Source organism: Arachis hypogaea, chromosome 3, assembly GCF_003086295.3.
Source record: "Arachis hypogaea cultivar Tifrunner chromosome 3, arahy.Tifrunner.gnm2.J5K5, whole genome shotgun sequence".
Lineage (NCBI taxonomy): Eukaryota > Viridiplantae > Streptophyta > Magnoliopsida > Fabales > Fabaceae > Arachis > Arachis hypogaea.
Genome location: NC_092038.1, coordinates 15,931,708 through 15,944,467, shown reverse-complemented (window position 1 = coordinate 15,944,467; position 12,760 = coordinate 15,931,708). Strand labels below are relative to the sequence as shown.

Below are 12,760 nucleotides of genomic sequence, written 5' to 3'. Positions count from 1 at the left end.
TGAGTACTCACGAGTCTTCCTTCACCACAGACATGGCTGTTCTACTCTGGTATATCCTTACAGACCAGCACCTCAATTTACCAAGACACATCTGGAATGCTATGGAACACGTACAAATTGCGGGCAACTTACATTTTCCCGCCTTGATTTCAGATCTAGTCTCAGCAGCCAGAGTCTCCTACAGAGCTGGGAATACCAAGACCATACTTCTGTGGGATGATCAGTACGTCCCTAACGGAAAATATATCAGACCTCTAGCAGCCACGACTAGCTGGCCTGCAGAATCGGCCGGAGATATTCCTTCTCCCTCCACATCACAAGCACCTCCAACAAACCAACTGCTTTATCAAATACTTGAAAGGTTGGACCAGCTAGACCAGCAAGGAAAGCGAAGAGAGTGCCATAACAACCGCCGATTTACATACCTCAAAGAGTTGCTTGTTGACAACCACCCACCCGAGGAATATCCGGACTCCACTTCTTTACCAGCACCGGGAGCCATGACGGTCCCGCTTGTGGAGACAGTGCTACCAGCCCCCCTTTGTTCCTGACTGATGGCACCGAGGATGGTGCCAAGCTTTAAGTGTGGGGAGGTCAGTTAGTACCTGACTTCTGGAGGTAATTTCTCTTTCTTAAACACCAATAGGATATTTTTTTTTTGTTAGAATAGGATAAATTGCATAGTAATAGGTATGTGCATGCATGTTCTAATTGGTTGAAAAATAATAAGTTTCTTTTTAAGACTCTATTTTTGAAAATTTTCACTAATTTAGATTAAAAATTTTTTTTGTTAAAACTTGTTTGAAGTTGTATTTGGAACATAAAATGATAGCTAAGAACACACAACCCGTGAGATTTGAGCTTAATTATATGGTTACATTATTTAACCATAATATTTTATTCTTGTGTGTTTTCTTCTCTATGATTGTAATCTTTATTTCGTTCCATTCTATATGTCTAATATTTAGTGTATTTAAATGCATGCATATGATTGAGGCCATTAATTGTTTTAGCTCACTTATCCCAAAATAGCCTACCCTTTCAATTACCCTTGTTAACCACTTTGAGCCTTTTAAACCCCATTTGTTCTATACTTTACCACATCACTAGCCTTAAGCGGAAAAATAATTAAACACCCCAATTGAATCTTTGGTTAGCTTAAGTTAGAGATTGTGTATCAATTAAGTATCAGAAGATCATGGGAACATGGGTTAATAAAGGAATATGTCATGATAAAATAAAGGGAATTTTGGTACCTACTCATGTAAGACCAGAAAAAGATTCAAAATCCATGTGCATTAATAATATTATGTTTATTTTTATGCTTAAAAAAATCCAAAAATATTCAAATAGTTAAGTAATTAAATAAGGGGACAAAATTACTCCAATGCTAAGTTAAGTTAATGAAAAGATCAATGCACATGTGATAAAGATTAAAAAAAGGGTGATGCATGAGTATGTAATGAAAAAGTGGGAAATTATGGGTAGCTAGACATAAATTTAGAAGTTATATAGAGCATGTGTGTGTTTATGTGAGATTTTATGTTAGTCAAGGATTCAATTTATAGCTCACTTAGCCATACATATGTCCTTACCCTTACTTTGACCCCATTACAACCTTGAAAAAACCTCATGATGTTTGCATTGGTACATTAAACACTTGTTGATTGGTTAGGTGAAGAACAAGGTTTAGAAAGCATGACTAGAGAAGAGTTGAGTGATTACCCTATTGATGAGTGGATATTTTATACGCTTTATGATGGTATTTTCATGTAGTTTTTAGTATGCTTTAGTCACTTTTTAGTATATTTTTATTAGTTTTTATGCAAAAATCACATTTCTGGACTTTACTATGAGTTTTTGTGTTTTTCTATGATTTCAGGTATTTTCTGGATGAAATTGAGGGACCTAAGCAAAAATCTGATTCAGAGGCTGAGAAAGAACTGCAGATGCTGTTGGATTCTGACCTTCCTGCACTTGGAATGGATTTTCTAAAGCTACAGAAGTCCAATTGACGCGCCCTTAATTGCGTTGGAAATTAGACATCTTGGGCTTTCCAGCAATATATAATAGTCCATACTTTTCCCGAGATTTGATAGCACAAACTGGCGTTTAAACGCCAGCTTTTTACCCTTTTCTGGCGTTAAACGCCAGAACTGGTATAAAAGTTGGAGTTAAATGCCCAAACTGGCACCAAAGCTGGCGTTTAATGCCAAGAATAGCCTATTCACATGAAAGCTTCAATGCTCAGCCCAAACACACACCAAGTGGGCCCCGAAATTGGATTTCTGCACTATCTATCTTAGTTTACCCATTTTCTATAAACCTAAGTTACTAGTTTAGTATAAAAACTACTTTTAGAGATACATTTTGTACCTCATGACATTTTACATCTGAATTTGTATCTTCTACGGCATGAGTCTCTAAACCCCATGGTTGGGCGTGAGGAGCGCTGCTGTGTCTCGATGGATTAATGCAATTATTTCTGTTTTCTATTCAATTACGCTTGTTTCTATTCTAAGATATTCATTCGCACTTCAACATGATGAATGTGATGATCCGTGACAGTCATCACCATTCTCAACTTATAAACGCGTGCCTGACAACCACTTCCGTTCTACCTTAGATTGAGTGTGTATCTCTTGGGATCCTGGTTCACGAATTTGATTGCCTCTCCTGACAACAGAGTGTTCAAATCCGTGAAACCAGAGTCTTCGTGGTGTAAGCTAGAATCAATTGGCAGCACTCTTGAGATCTGGAAAGTCTAAACCTTATCTGTGGTATTCTGAGTAGGATCTGGGAAGGGGTGACTGTGACGAGCTTCAAACTCACAAATGTTGGGCGCAGTGACAGTGTGCAAAATGATCAATGGATCCTATTCCAGGTGAGAACCGATAGATGATTAGCCCTACGGAACCTGTAGTTGGACCATTTTCACTGAGAGGACGGATGGTAGCCATTGACAACGGTGATCCACCAACATACAGCTTGCCATGGAAGGAGCCTTGCGTGTGTAAAGAAGACAACAGTAGGAAAGCAGAGATTCAGAAGACAAAGCATCTCCAAAACCTCAACCTATTCTCCATTACTGCATAACAAGTATTATTCATTTCATGTTCTTTAACTTTTTACAAACAAAACTCTTTTCATTATTAATCTCCTGACTAAGGTTTACAAGATAACCATAGATTGCTTCAAGCCGACAATCTCCGTGGGATCAACCCTTACTCACATAAGGTATTACTTGGACGACCTAGTGCACTTGCTGGTTAGTGGCACCGGAGTTGTGAAAAGTGTGAATAACAATTCTGTGCACCACCTATACACTTGAGTGATTAGAGTGCATATACACCATCAGTAAGGGTTCAATGCTTAGTTCTATATTCCATGCTTTCATGAGTTGTCTTCTTACAAGTTTACTTGTTTTTACTGTATGATTTTAATTAATGGAATTTGATTTATGTTTGTCTTGAAGAACTTATTTACTTTTAACTAAGTAGACAAAATCATCTTAGCATATAGTTGCATTCATATACATAGGTTGCATTGCATTGCATGAGTCTTACTTTTTCCTACTTGTTTATTTTATCTCCTTGAGCTAAGCATGAGGACATGCTAATGTTTAAGTGTGGGGAGGTTGATAAACCATTATTTTATGGTTTATCTTGTGTTTAATTGGGTGGTTTCATCAAGTCTTTACCCACTTATTCATATGAACTGCATGATTTTACAATCCCTTCCTAAGATTGTTCTATGGTTGAAAACTTGCTTCCTAAATATCTTTAATTTGTGTATTTCAATTCCCCTTTACACCATTCGATGCTGTGATCCGTGTGTTAAGTGTTTCAGGCTTCACAGGGCAGGAATGACTTAGAGAATGGAGAGGAAGCTTGCAAAAAAATGGAAGGAACACAAGAAACTAAGGAGATGACCAGCGAGCATCGACGTGCGTGCATGACTCACGCGAGCGCGCGGAATGGAGAAAATCGCAGCGATGCGTGCGCGTGTCTGACGCGTACGCGCAGATTGGAGTTTGCACGAATGATGCACACACATGGACGACGCGGACGCGTGCCAAGGAAAATCGCTGAATGACGCACACGCGTGACCGACGTGTACACGTGACATACGGGATCTGCAGAAATAACAGAAAATGCTGAGGGCAATTTTGGGCTGTATTTTGACCCAGGTTTTGGCCCAGAAAAACAGAATAAAGCCAGGGAACATGTAAAGACTCAACACACATCAACACATTCTCATTAGGATAGTTTTAGGATCTTAGATCTGAATCTAGAGAGAAATTACTCTTCCTCTTGGTTCTCTTTACATTCATAGTTTATTAGTTCTATGCCTTTTGCTTTGGATATTGAAGAGTCATCACCACCGTTGAAGACACTATTCTAGTTTGTTTCCTTACTTGCTCTTTTATTTATTCCATATTCTTAATTATTGTTTAAAGTGGTAATTGGATTATTTTCATGGATTGTTGATACAGAGGATTACTTTTATTTTTAATTAATTTTTAGTCTCTATTTTATTTAATTTATCATGTCTTCTTCTTATATTTTTTTGAGTATTATATTCATGTCAATGGAGTAAGATTCCCTACTTGACATGGCGGTTGATTAAAAGGAGACACTTGAGTTGGAAGGCTTAAGTGAAGATTAAACTGGAAGTTGTAGCTAGTTCTGTATTTACTAACGCTAGACCTTCCCAAGGGAGAGGACTAGGATTTGTGAATAAGAGTTAGCTCAATCACTTGACTTTTCTTTATTTAGTAAGGGTTAACTAAGTGAAAATAACAACCTTTTTGATACTACACCTAAGAGATCCCAACAAGGATAGAACTTCCAATTGATCATTCCCCCAGTCAAGGCCTTTTTACTTAGAATATTAATAATCATTCTTAGTTTTTATTTCTTTAATTTACAACTATTTAATTGCTCATCATTCAACTCAACTCTCTTGAAAACTCCTAATTAATAAATTAGCATTCTCTCTGCAACTCGTTGGGAGACGACCTGGGACTCATACTCCCAGTATTTTTATTTCTAAATTTCGTGACAACTCTTTTAAATTGATACGTGGAATCTTCATTGGTTAAGAGCTATACTTGCAATGCTGTTTTCTCCATAAACTCTTGATCGGTGATTTTTCCGCCACATCAGTGAGGTTTGACAGCTTTCCATGAATGAATTGAAGGTTTGCTCAAGTGATGATAGCTCTTGATAAGTGGAGTATGAATTGTCAAATGCTTTCTGATTTTGATTCTCCCAAGAACAACTTGAAGAATTGTGGAACTCATCACCGTATGGATCACTGAAGAGAGAACTTTTGCGTGGTCTAGAATTCAAAATAAATTCCCGTTGCAAGTATAGCTTCTAAATCAACAAGAGTCCTTTCTTACAAACGTTTTGGTTGTCACAAGTAACAAAACCAATAAAAATAATTAACCGAAGTATTCAAACCTCGGGTCATCTTCTCAAGGAATTACAGGGAAGTATGATTTATTATTGGTTATGGAAAAACAGTGTTTTGGGTTTTGAAAAGGGTTTTGAGCAAGAAAAATGGTTTGCAAAAATTAATAAAGTAATAATGAAGAAATCTCTTGGCAAGGTGTGAAAACTGGAAGTTCTATCCTAGTTATCCTTATCAATGGTGATGAGAGTTATAATTCTGCTACCACTAAGTCAACCTCTAACTATGAAGGTCAGTTAAGTGGACAAATTAATTTAACACCTAAAGTTCTAGTCAACTCCTTAAGGAAAGACTAGAGTTATAGGAATCTAAATTAATCAGCAAGGATGATAATTATCAATCACGATGAGTTTGATAACTCAAGAGTTACCAATTAATCAACCAAGCCAATAGTGAGCAATCTAAATTATAAATAAGGAAAAGCAATCATGAGTCTGAAATACCTCAATTTATATTTAAATTAGAAAATCATAACATGAATGGTCATTAAATAAATAAAAGGAAAAATAAATAGAAGGACATTGAACCTTAGATGAGGAAGTAATATTCCTAATTTCTAAAAATCCTAATCCTAATTCCTAAGGGAGAAGAGGGAACCTCTCTCTCTAAAAACTACATCTAGATCCTAAAACTATGTATGAATGAATCGTCCTTATGATTGGATGGACTCCTCCATTTATAATCCTTCAATCTGTGTTCTCTGGGCTTGGATCTGGGTCAAAAGGGGCCCATAAATTGCTGGAAACGAGATCTGCAAATTCTGCAGATCGCGCACGTCACGCGTCTGCGTGGGTCACGCGGTCGCGTCATTTGGAGTGTTGCTCTTCCACGCGGTCGCGTCAGTCATGCGCCCGCATCAGTTGTATTTCGTAAGTCACGCGTTTGCCTCATCCATGCGCTCGCGTCGATTCCCTTTTGCGCGAACCACGCGTTCGCATCACCCATGCGGATGCGTCACTACCAGTTTCTCTAAAATTCCAATTTATGCTTTTTTTTCCATCCTTTAAGTTATTCCTGCCCTATAAAACCTTAAAGTACTCAACACACAAATCACGGCATCGAATGGTAATAAAGGGTAATTAAAATAATTACTTTTAAAGCATAAAAAACATGTATTTCACATATATCACATAATAAGGAAGGGAAAGCAAAACTATGCAATTTTCATATGAATAAGTAGGTGCAGAGTTGATAAATCATTCAATTTAGGCACAAGATTTATCATAAAATAGTGGTTTATCAATCACCTTATTGCCTTGGGGGACAATTTTCCATGTATGTATTGACAGCACAATCAAATGATGATGTTCCTTGATGAACAGAAGATGAAACATTGAAATTCCCTTCCCAACGATAATTTATGTCAGTATCATAGAAATATGAGTTACTTTGTGGCTTTGGGAAATAGTTCATTTCACTTGATTGTTCATACTCTTGTTGATATGTCCAGCTACCATGAGGATCATGACATAAATCATTTTGCAGTTCTGGACAATATCTCATGTGAATTGTTTGATCAATTTGTGGCTCCGGAGCATATCTCCATTGATTGGAGTGCTCAGAATTTGCAATTTCTTGGTGATACTCCCAGCCACCATTAGAATAATGACTTGAATCATTTTGTGGTGGTGGGAAGTATCCCATATGATTCTCTTGCTCATCTTGTGGTTCTGAAGCATATCTCCATGGATTGGAGTGCTTAGGATCTGTAATTTCTTGGTGATATTCCCAACTACCATTAAAGATTGGTGATGGTGGGTAATATCCATGAAATCTGTTTGATTATAAGATGAGTTGAACTCCATTTGAATTTTGTAAAATACACCACCAAAGAAAATTGAAATTCATGTCACAGAGAAGAATTTCTTAGTGAGGCAAAAATTTAAACACCTTGCTATTAGCTTAAATCAGAGAACAAAAACAAAGAAAATGCTTGATCTAAACTTCTCACCCACTTAATCGTTGTCAATCTATATCAATCCCCGGCAATGATGCCAGAAACTTGATGGGTGGAAATTAGATTTCCACACAAAACTCACCGGTAAGTGTACCGGGTCACATCAAGTAGTAATAACTCACAAGAGTGAGGTCGATCCTACAGGGATTGATGGATCAAGCAACTTTAGTGGGTGATTAGTTTAGTCAAGCTAACATTGGTGAATTGAGTAAAATTTAAGCAGCAGAATGTAAATTGCAGGAATTATAAGTTGCAAAATGTAAATGGGAAGAAAACTTAAAGAGAAAGAAACGTAAATTGCATCAAATGTAAAGGGAATGGGTTGTTGGGAAATTAAAGCAAACAATAGATCAAGCTATCAAAAAGGACTTCAGAATAAGTGACTGGAAAATTTAAATTGCAGAAAGAATAAAATTTAGATCACAGCAAGAATTGCAAAGTGAAGAACAATTGCGGAAGAATTAAATTGCATGAAAGTGAATCACAAGCTAATAGAACAAAAGATTTAAATTCAAGCTCAATGTAAACTGAATTGTAAACTTACAGAAAAGGAAATTGTAGCAGAGGATTGTAGAAATTGAAATTGCATAAATTCGATTCAATATAACTGAAATGTAGAAAGTGCAGAAGAGAAAAAAGTGTTTCAAGAGAGGTTTCTATTCTATCCTACTCCTACTGCTCTATAGCAGAGCTAGCCTGACAGATCTAATGAAATGAGACTGATGCCTTTATATAGGCTTTACAAAGTGAAAAAATGAAATTAAAATTGAAAACAAATTATAATTTAAATGAAATTCCTAATCTAACTATTTCTTGTGCCTTTGAGTGATGTCCATGAGTTTTGCTTGCTTTGGTATGTCAATGGGCTTTTCAAAATTGACCTTGAATGAATGGGTCAGGAGTGGCTTGGTTCAAGTGAGTCAGGGTGTGTTGGTGCACTCCCAGTGTAGCGCTTCGTTTGGTTTTGTGAGCATAGTGCTCACTAGCCTTTGGCCTAGCATGCTTTCAGTGTAGCGCTCACTAAGTAAGTGATGAGCGGATAATTTATACGCTTTTTGACATTATTTTTAGATAGTTTTTAGTAGGATCTAGCTACTTTTTAGTATAGTTTTATTAGTTTTTAAGAAAAATTCACATTTCTGGACTTTACTATGAGTTCGTGTATTTTTCTATGATTTCAGATACTTTCTGGCAAAAATTGAGGGACCTGAGCAAAAATCTGATTCAGAAGCTGAAAAAGGACTGCTGATGCTGTTTGATTCTGACTCCCTACACTCAAAATGGATTTTTGGAGCTGTAGAAACCTAAATGGCGCGATCTTAACTGTGTTGGAAAATAGACATCCTGAGCTTTCCAGCAATATATAATAGTCTATACTTTTCTCTAGTTTTGACGACCCAAACTGGCGTTCAAACGCCAGTTTCCTGCCCTATTCTGGCGTTAAACGCCAGATATAGGATAGAAGTTGCAGTTAAACGCCCAAACTGGCATAAGAACTGGCGTTTAACTTCAAGAAAAGTCTCTACACATGAAAGCTTCAATGCTCAGCCCAAGCACACACAAACTGGGCCCGGAAGTGGATTTCTGTGTCATTTACTTATTTTTATAACCCTAGTAACTAGTTTAGTATAAATAGGACTTTTTACTATTGTACTGATATCTTTGGACGTTTAGTCCTTAGACCTAGGTCTTGGTTATTCTGGTTCCCTCTCTGGGGCTGAAACCAATGAACACCATTATCACTTATATATTTTCAACGGTGGAGTTTTTGCACACCATAGATTAAGGTGTGGAGCTCTGCTATTCCTCGAGTATTAATGCAAAGTACTATTATTCTTCTATTCAATTCAAGCTCATTCTTATTCTAAGATATTCATTCGTACACAAGAACCTGATGAATGTGATGATTATGTGACGCTCGTCATCATTCTCAACCTACGAATGTGTGCCTGACAACCACTTCCGTTCTACATAAAAACAAGCTTGAATGTATATCTCTTGGATTCCTGGTCCACGACACATGATTGCCTCTCCTGACAACAGAGCCTTCAATTCCGTGAGATCAGAGTCTTCGTGGTATAAGCTAGAACTAATTGGCAGCATTCTTGAGATCCGGAAAGTCTAAACCTTGTTTGCGATATTCCGAGTAGGATATGGGATGGGATGATTGTGGCGAGCTTCAAACTCATGACTGTTGGGCATAGTGACAGACGCAAAAGTATTACTGGATCCTATTCCAACACAAGTGAGAACCGACATATGATTAGCCCTACGTAACCCATAGCTGGACCATTTTCACTGAGAGGATGGACGGTAGCCATTGACAACGGTGATCCCCCTACATACAGCTTGCCATGGAAAGGAGTATGAATGATTGAATGAAGACAGTAGAAAAGCAGAGATTCAGAAGGAATAACGCATCTCTATACACTTGTCTGAAATTCCCACCAATGAATTACATAAGTATCTCTATCTTTATTTTATGTTTATTTATCTTTTAATTATCAAAACTCTATAACCATTTGAATCCGCCTGACTGAGATTTACAAGATGACAATAGCTTGCTTCAAGCTGACAATCTCTGTGGGATCGACCCTTACTCACGTAAGGTTTATTACTTGGACGACCCAGTGCACTTGCTGGTTAGTTATGTGAAGTTGTGAAAAAGAGTTGAGATTACAATTGTGCCTACCAAGTTGTTGGCGCCATTGAGATCACAATTTTGTGCACCAAGTTTTTGGCGCCGTTGCCGGGGATTGTTCGAGTTTGGACAACTGACGGTTCATCTTGTTGCTCAGATTAGGTAATTTTCTTCTTGTTTCAACCTTTATTTTCTTTTCAAAAGGTTTTCAAAAATTTTTCAAAATTTTTTTCTTTGTTTTCGTTTTTCCCAAAAGATATTTTCAAAATATCAAAAAAAAAATTAAAATCATAAAATCAAAAATATTTTTGTGTTTCTTGTTTGAGTCTAGAGTCAAGTTTTAAACTTGGTGTTAATTGCATCTTTTTAATTTTCAAAAAAATATTTCGAAAAAATTTATGCATGTGTTCTTTATGATCTTCAAGTTGTTCTTGGTAAGTCTTCTTGTTTGATCTTTACATTTTATTGTTTTGTGTCTTTTCTTGTTTTTCATATGCATTCTTGAATCGTTAGAGTTTAAACATTGAAAATTTCTAAGTTTGGTATCTTGCATATTTTTCTTTTCTTGAAAATTTTTCAAAAATAAGTTCTTGATGTTCATCATGATCTTCAAAGTATTCTTGGTGTTCATCTTGACATTTATAGTGTTCTTGCATGCATCATTTGTTTTGATCTTAAATTTTCATGTTTTGAGTCATTTTTGTGTTTTTCTCTTTCCTCATTAAAAATTCAAAAAATAAAAAAATATATCTTTTCCTTATTACACTCATAAATTTCGAAATCTTTGGGTTGACTCAGTCAAAAATTTTTAAAATAAGTTGTTTCTTGTTAGTCAATTCAAGATTTCAATTTCAAAAATCCTATCTTTTCAAAACTTTTTCAAAAATCAAACATTTTTCATCTTTTCTTTCATATTTTTCGAAAATTTTAAAAAATTTTTTCAAAATCTTTTTCTTAATTTCATTTCAAATTTTCAAAAAATTTACTAACAATTAATGTGATTGATTCAAAAATTTCAAGTTTGTTACTTTCTTGTTAAGAAAGGTTCAACCTTTAAATTCTAGAATCATATCTTTTAGTTTTTTTGTTAGTCAAGTCATTAACTTTAATTTTCAAAATCAAATCTTTTTAAATTTCTTTTTCAAATATTTTTTAAAATAAATTTCAATCATATCTTTTTAATCATATCTTTTCAATCATATCTTTTCAAACATATCTTTTTCACATCATATCTTTTTCAAAATCAATTTCAAAATCTTTTCTAACTTCTTATCTTTCTAAAAATTGATTTTCAAATCTTTTTCAATTAACTACTTAACTTTTTGTTTGATTTCAAAATTCTTATCTTTTTCAAAACCACCTAACTACTTTTCTCTCTCTAATTTTCGAAAATCATTAACTTCTTTTTCAAAATTCTTTTTAACTAATTGTTTTAAATTTTAATTTTATTCTATTTCTTTTCTTAATTTTCGAATTCTAATAAAAATTTAAAATAAAGACAAAAATATTTTCCTTTTCCTTTTAATTATTTTTAAAAACTCTTTCTCTCGCATCCTCTTCTATTTATCTATTTAATCACTAACACTCTTCTCCTCTTCTTATAATTCGAACCCTCTTTCCCTCTCTATGTTCGAATTCTTCATCTCTTCTCTCTACATTATTCTTTTATTCTTTTCTTCTTCTCCTCACATAATGGAATCTCTATACTATGACATAGAGGATTCCTCTTCCTTTTCTGTCCTCTTCTTTTTCATATGAGCAGGAGCAAGGACAAGGACATTCTTGTTGAAGCAGATCCTGAACCTAAAAGGACTCTGAAGAAGAAGCTAAGAGAAGCTAAAGCACAACAATCCAGAGAAAACCTTACAGAGAATCTCGAAAAAGAAGTAATGGCCGAACCCAACAACAATGCAAGGAAGATGCTTGGTGACTTAACTGCACTAAATTCCAACTTCCATGAAAGATGCATCTCAATCCCTGCCATTGGAGCAAATAATTCTGAGCTAAAGCCTCAATTAGTTTCTCTGATGCAACAGATTTGCAAGTTTAATGGACTTCCATCAAAAGATCATTTTCAGTTCTTAACTGAATTCTTGCATATCTGTGATACTGTTAAGACCAATGGAGTTAATCCCGAGGTCTACAAGCTTATGCTTTTCCCTTTTGCTGTAAGAGACAGAGCTAGAATATGGTTGGACTCTCAACCTAGAGATAGCCTGAACTCTTGGGATAAGCTGGTCACGGCTTTCTTAGCCAAATTCTTTCCTCCTCAAAAGCTGAGAAAGCTTAGAATGGATGTTCAAAACTTCAGGCAAAAAGAAGGTGAATCCCTCTATGAAGCTTGGGAAAGATACAAGCAACTGACCAAAAAGTGTCCTTCTGACATGCTCTCAGAATGGACCATCCTGGATATATTCTATGATGGTCTGTCTGAATTGTCTAAGATGTCATTGGACCATTCTGTGGGTGGATCTATTCACCTAAAAAAATGCTTGCAGAAGCTCAAGAACTCATTGAAATGGTTGCAAATAACCAGTTCATGTACACCTCTGAAAGGAATCCTGTGAGTAATGGGATGCCTCAGAGGAAAGGAGTTCTTGAAATTGATGCTCTGAATGCCATATTGGCTTAGAACAAAATGTTGACTCAGCAAGTCAATATGATTTCTCAGAGTCTGAATGGTT

At 35.7% G+C, this 12,760-nt stretch overlaps 1 non-coding gene across 1 annotated transcript; it reads right to left on the bottom strand.

Annotated features, from left to right (window-relative positions):
* Positions 1–12,358: 12,358 nt before the first annotated feature.
* Positions 12,359–12,462, bottom strand: LOC112793422 (small nucleolar RNA R71). Its single transcript, XR_003198114.1, has one exon. It is a non-coding gene; the product is annotated as a small nucleolar RNA R71 (small nucleolar RNA).
* Between the last annotated feature and the right edge of the window lie 298 nt (positions 12,463–12,760).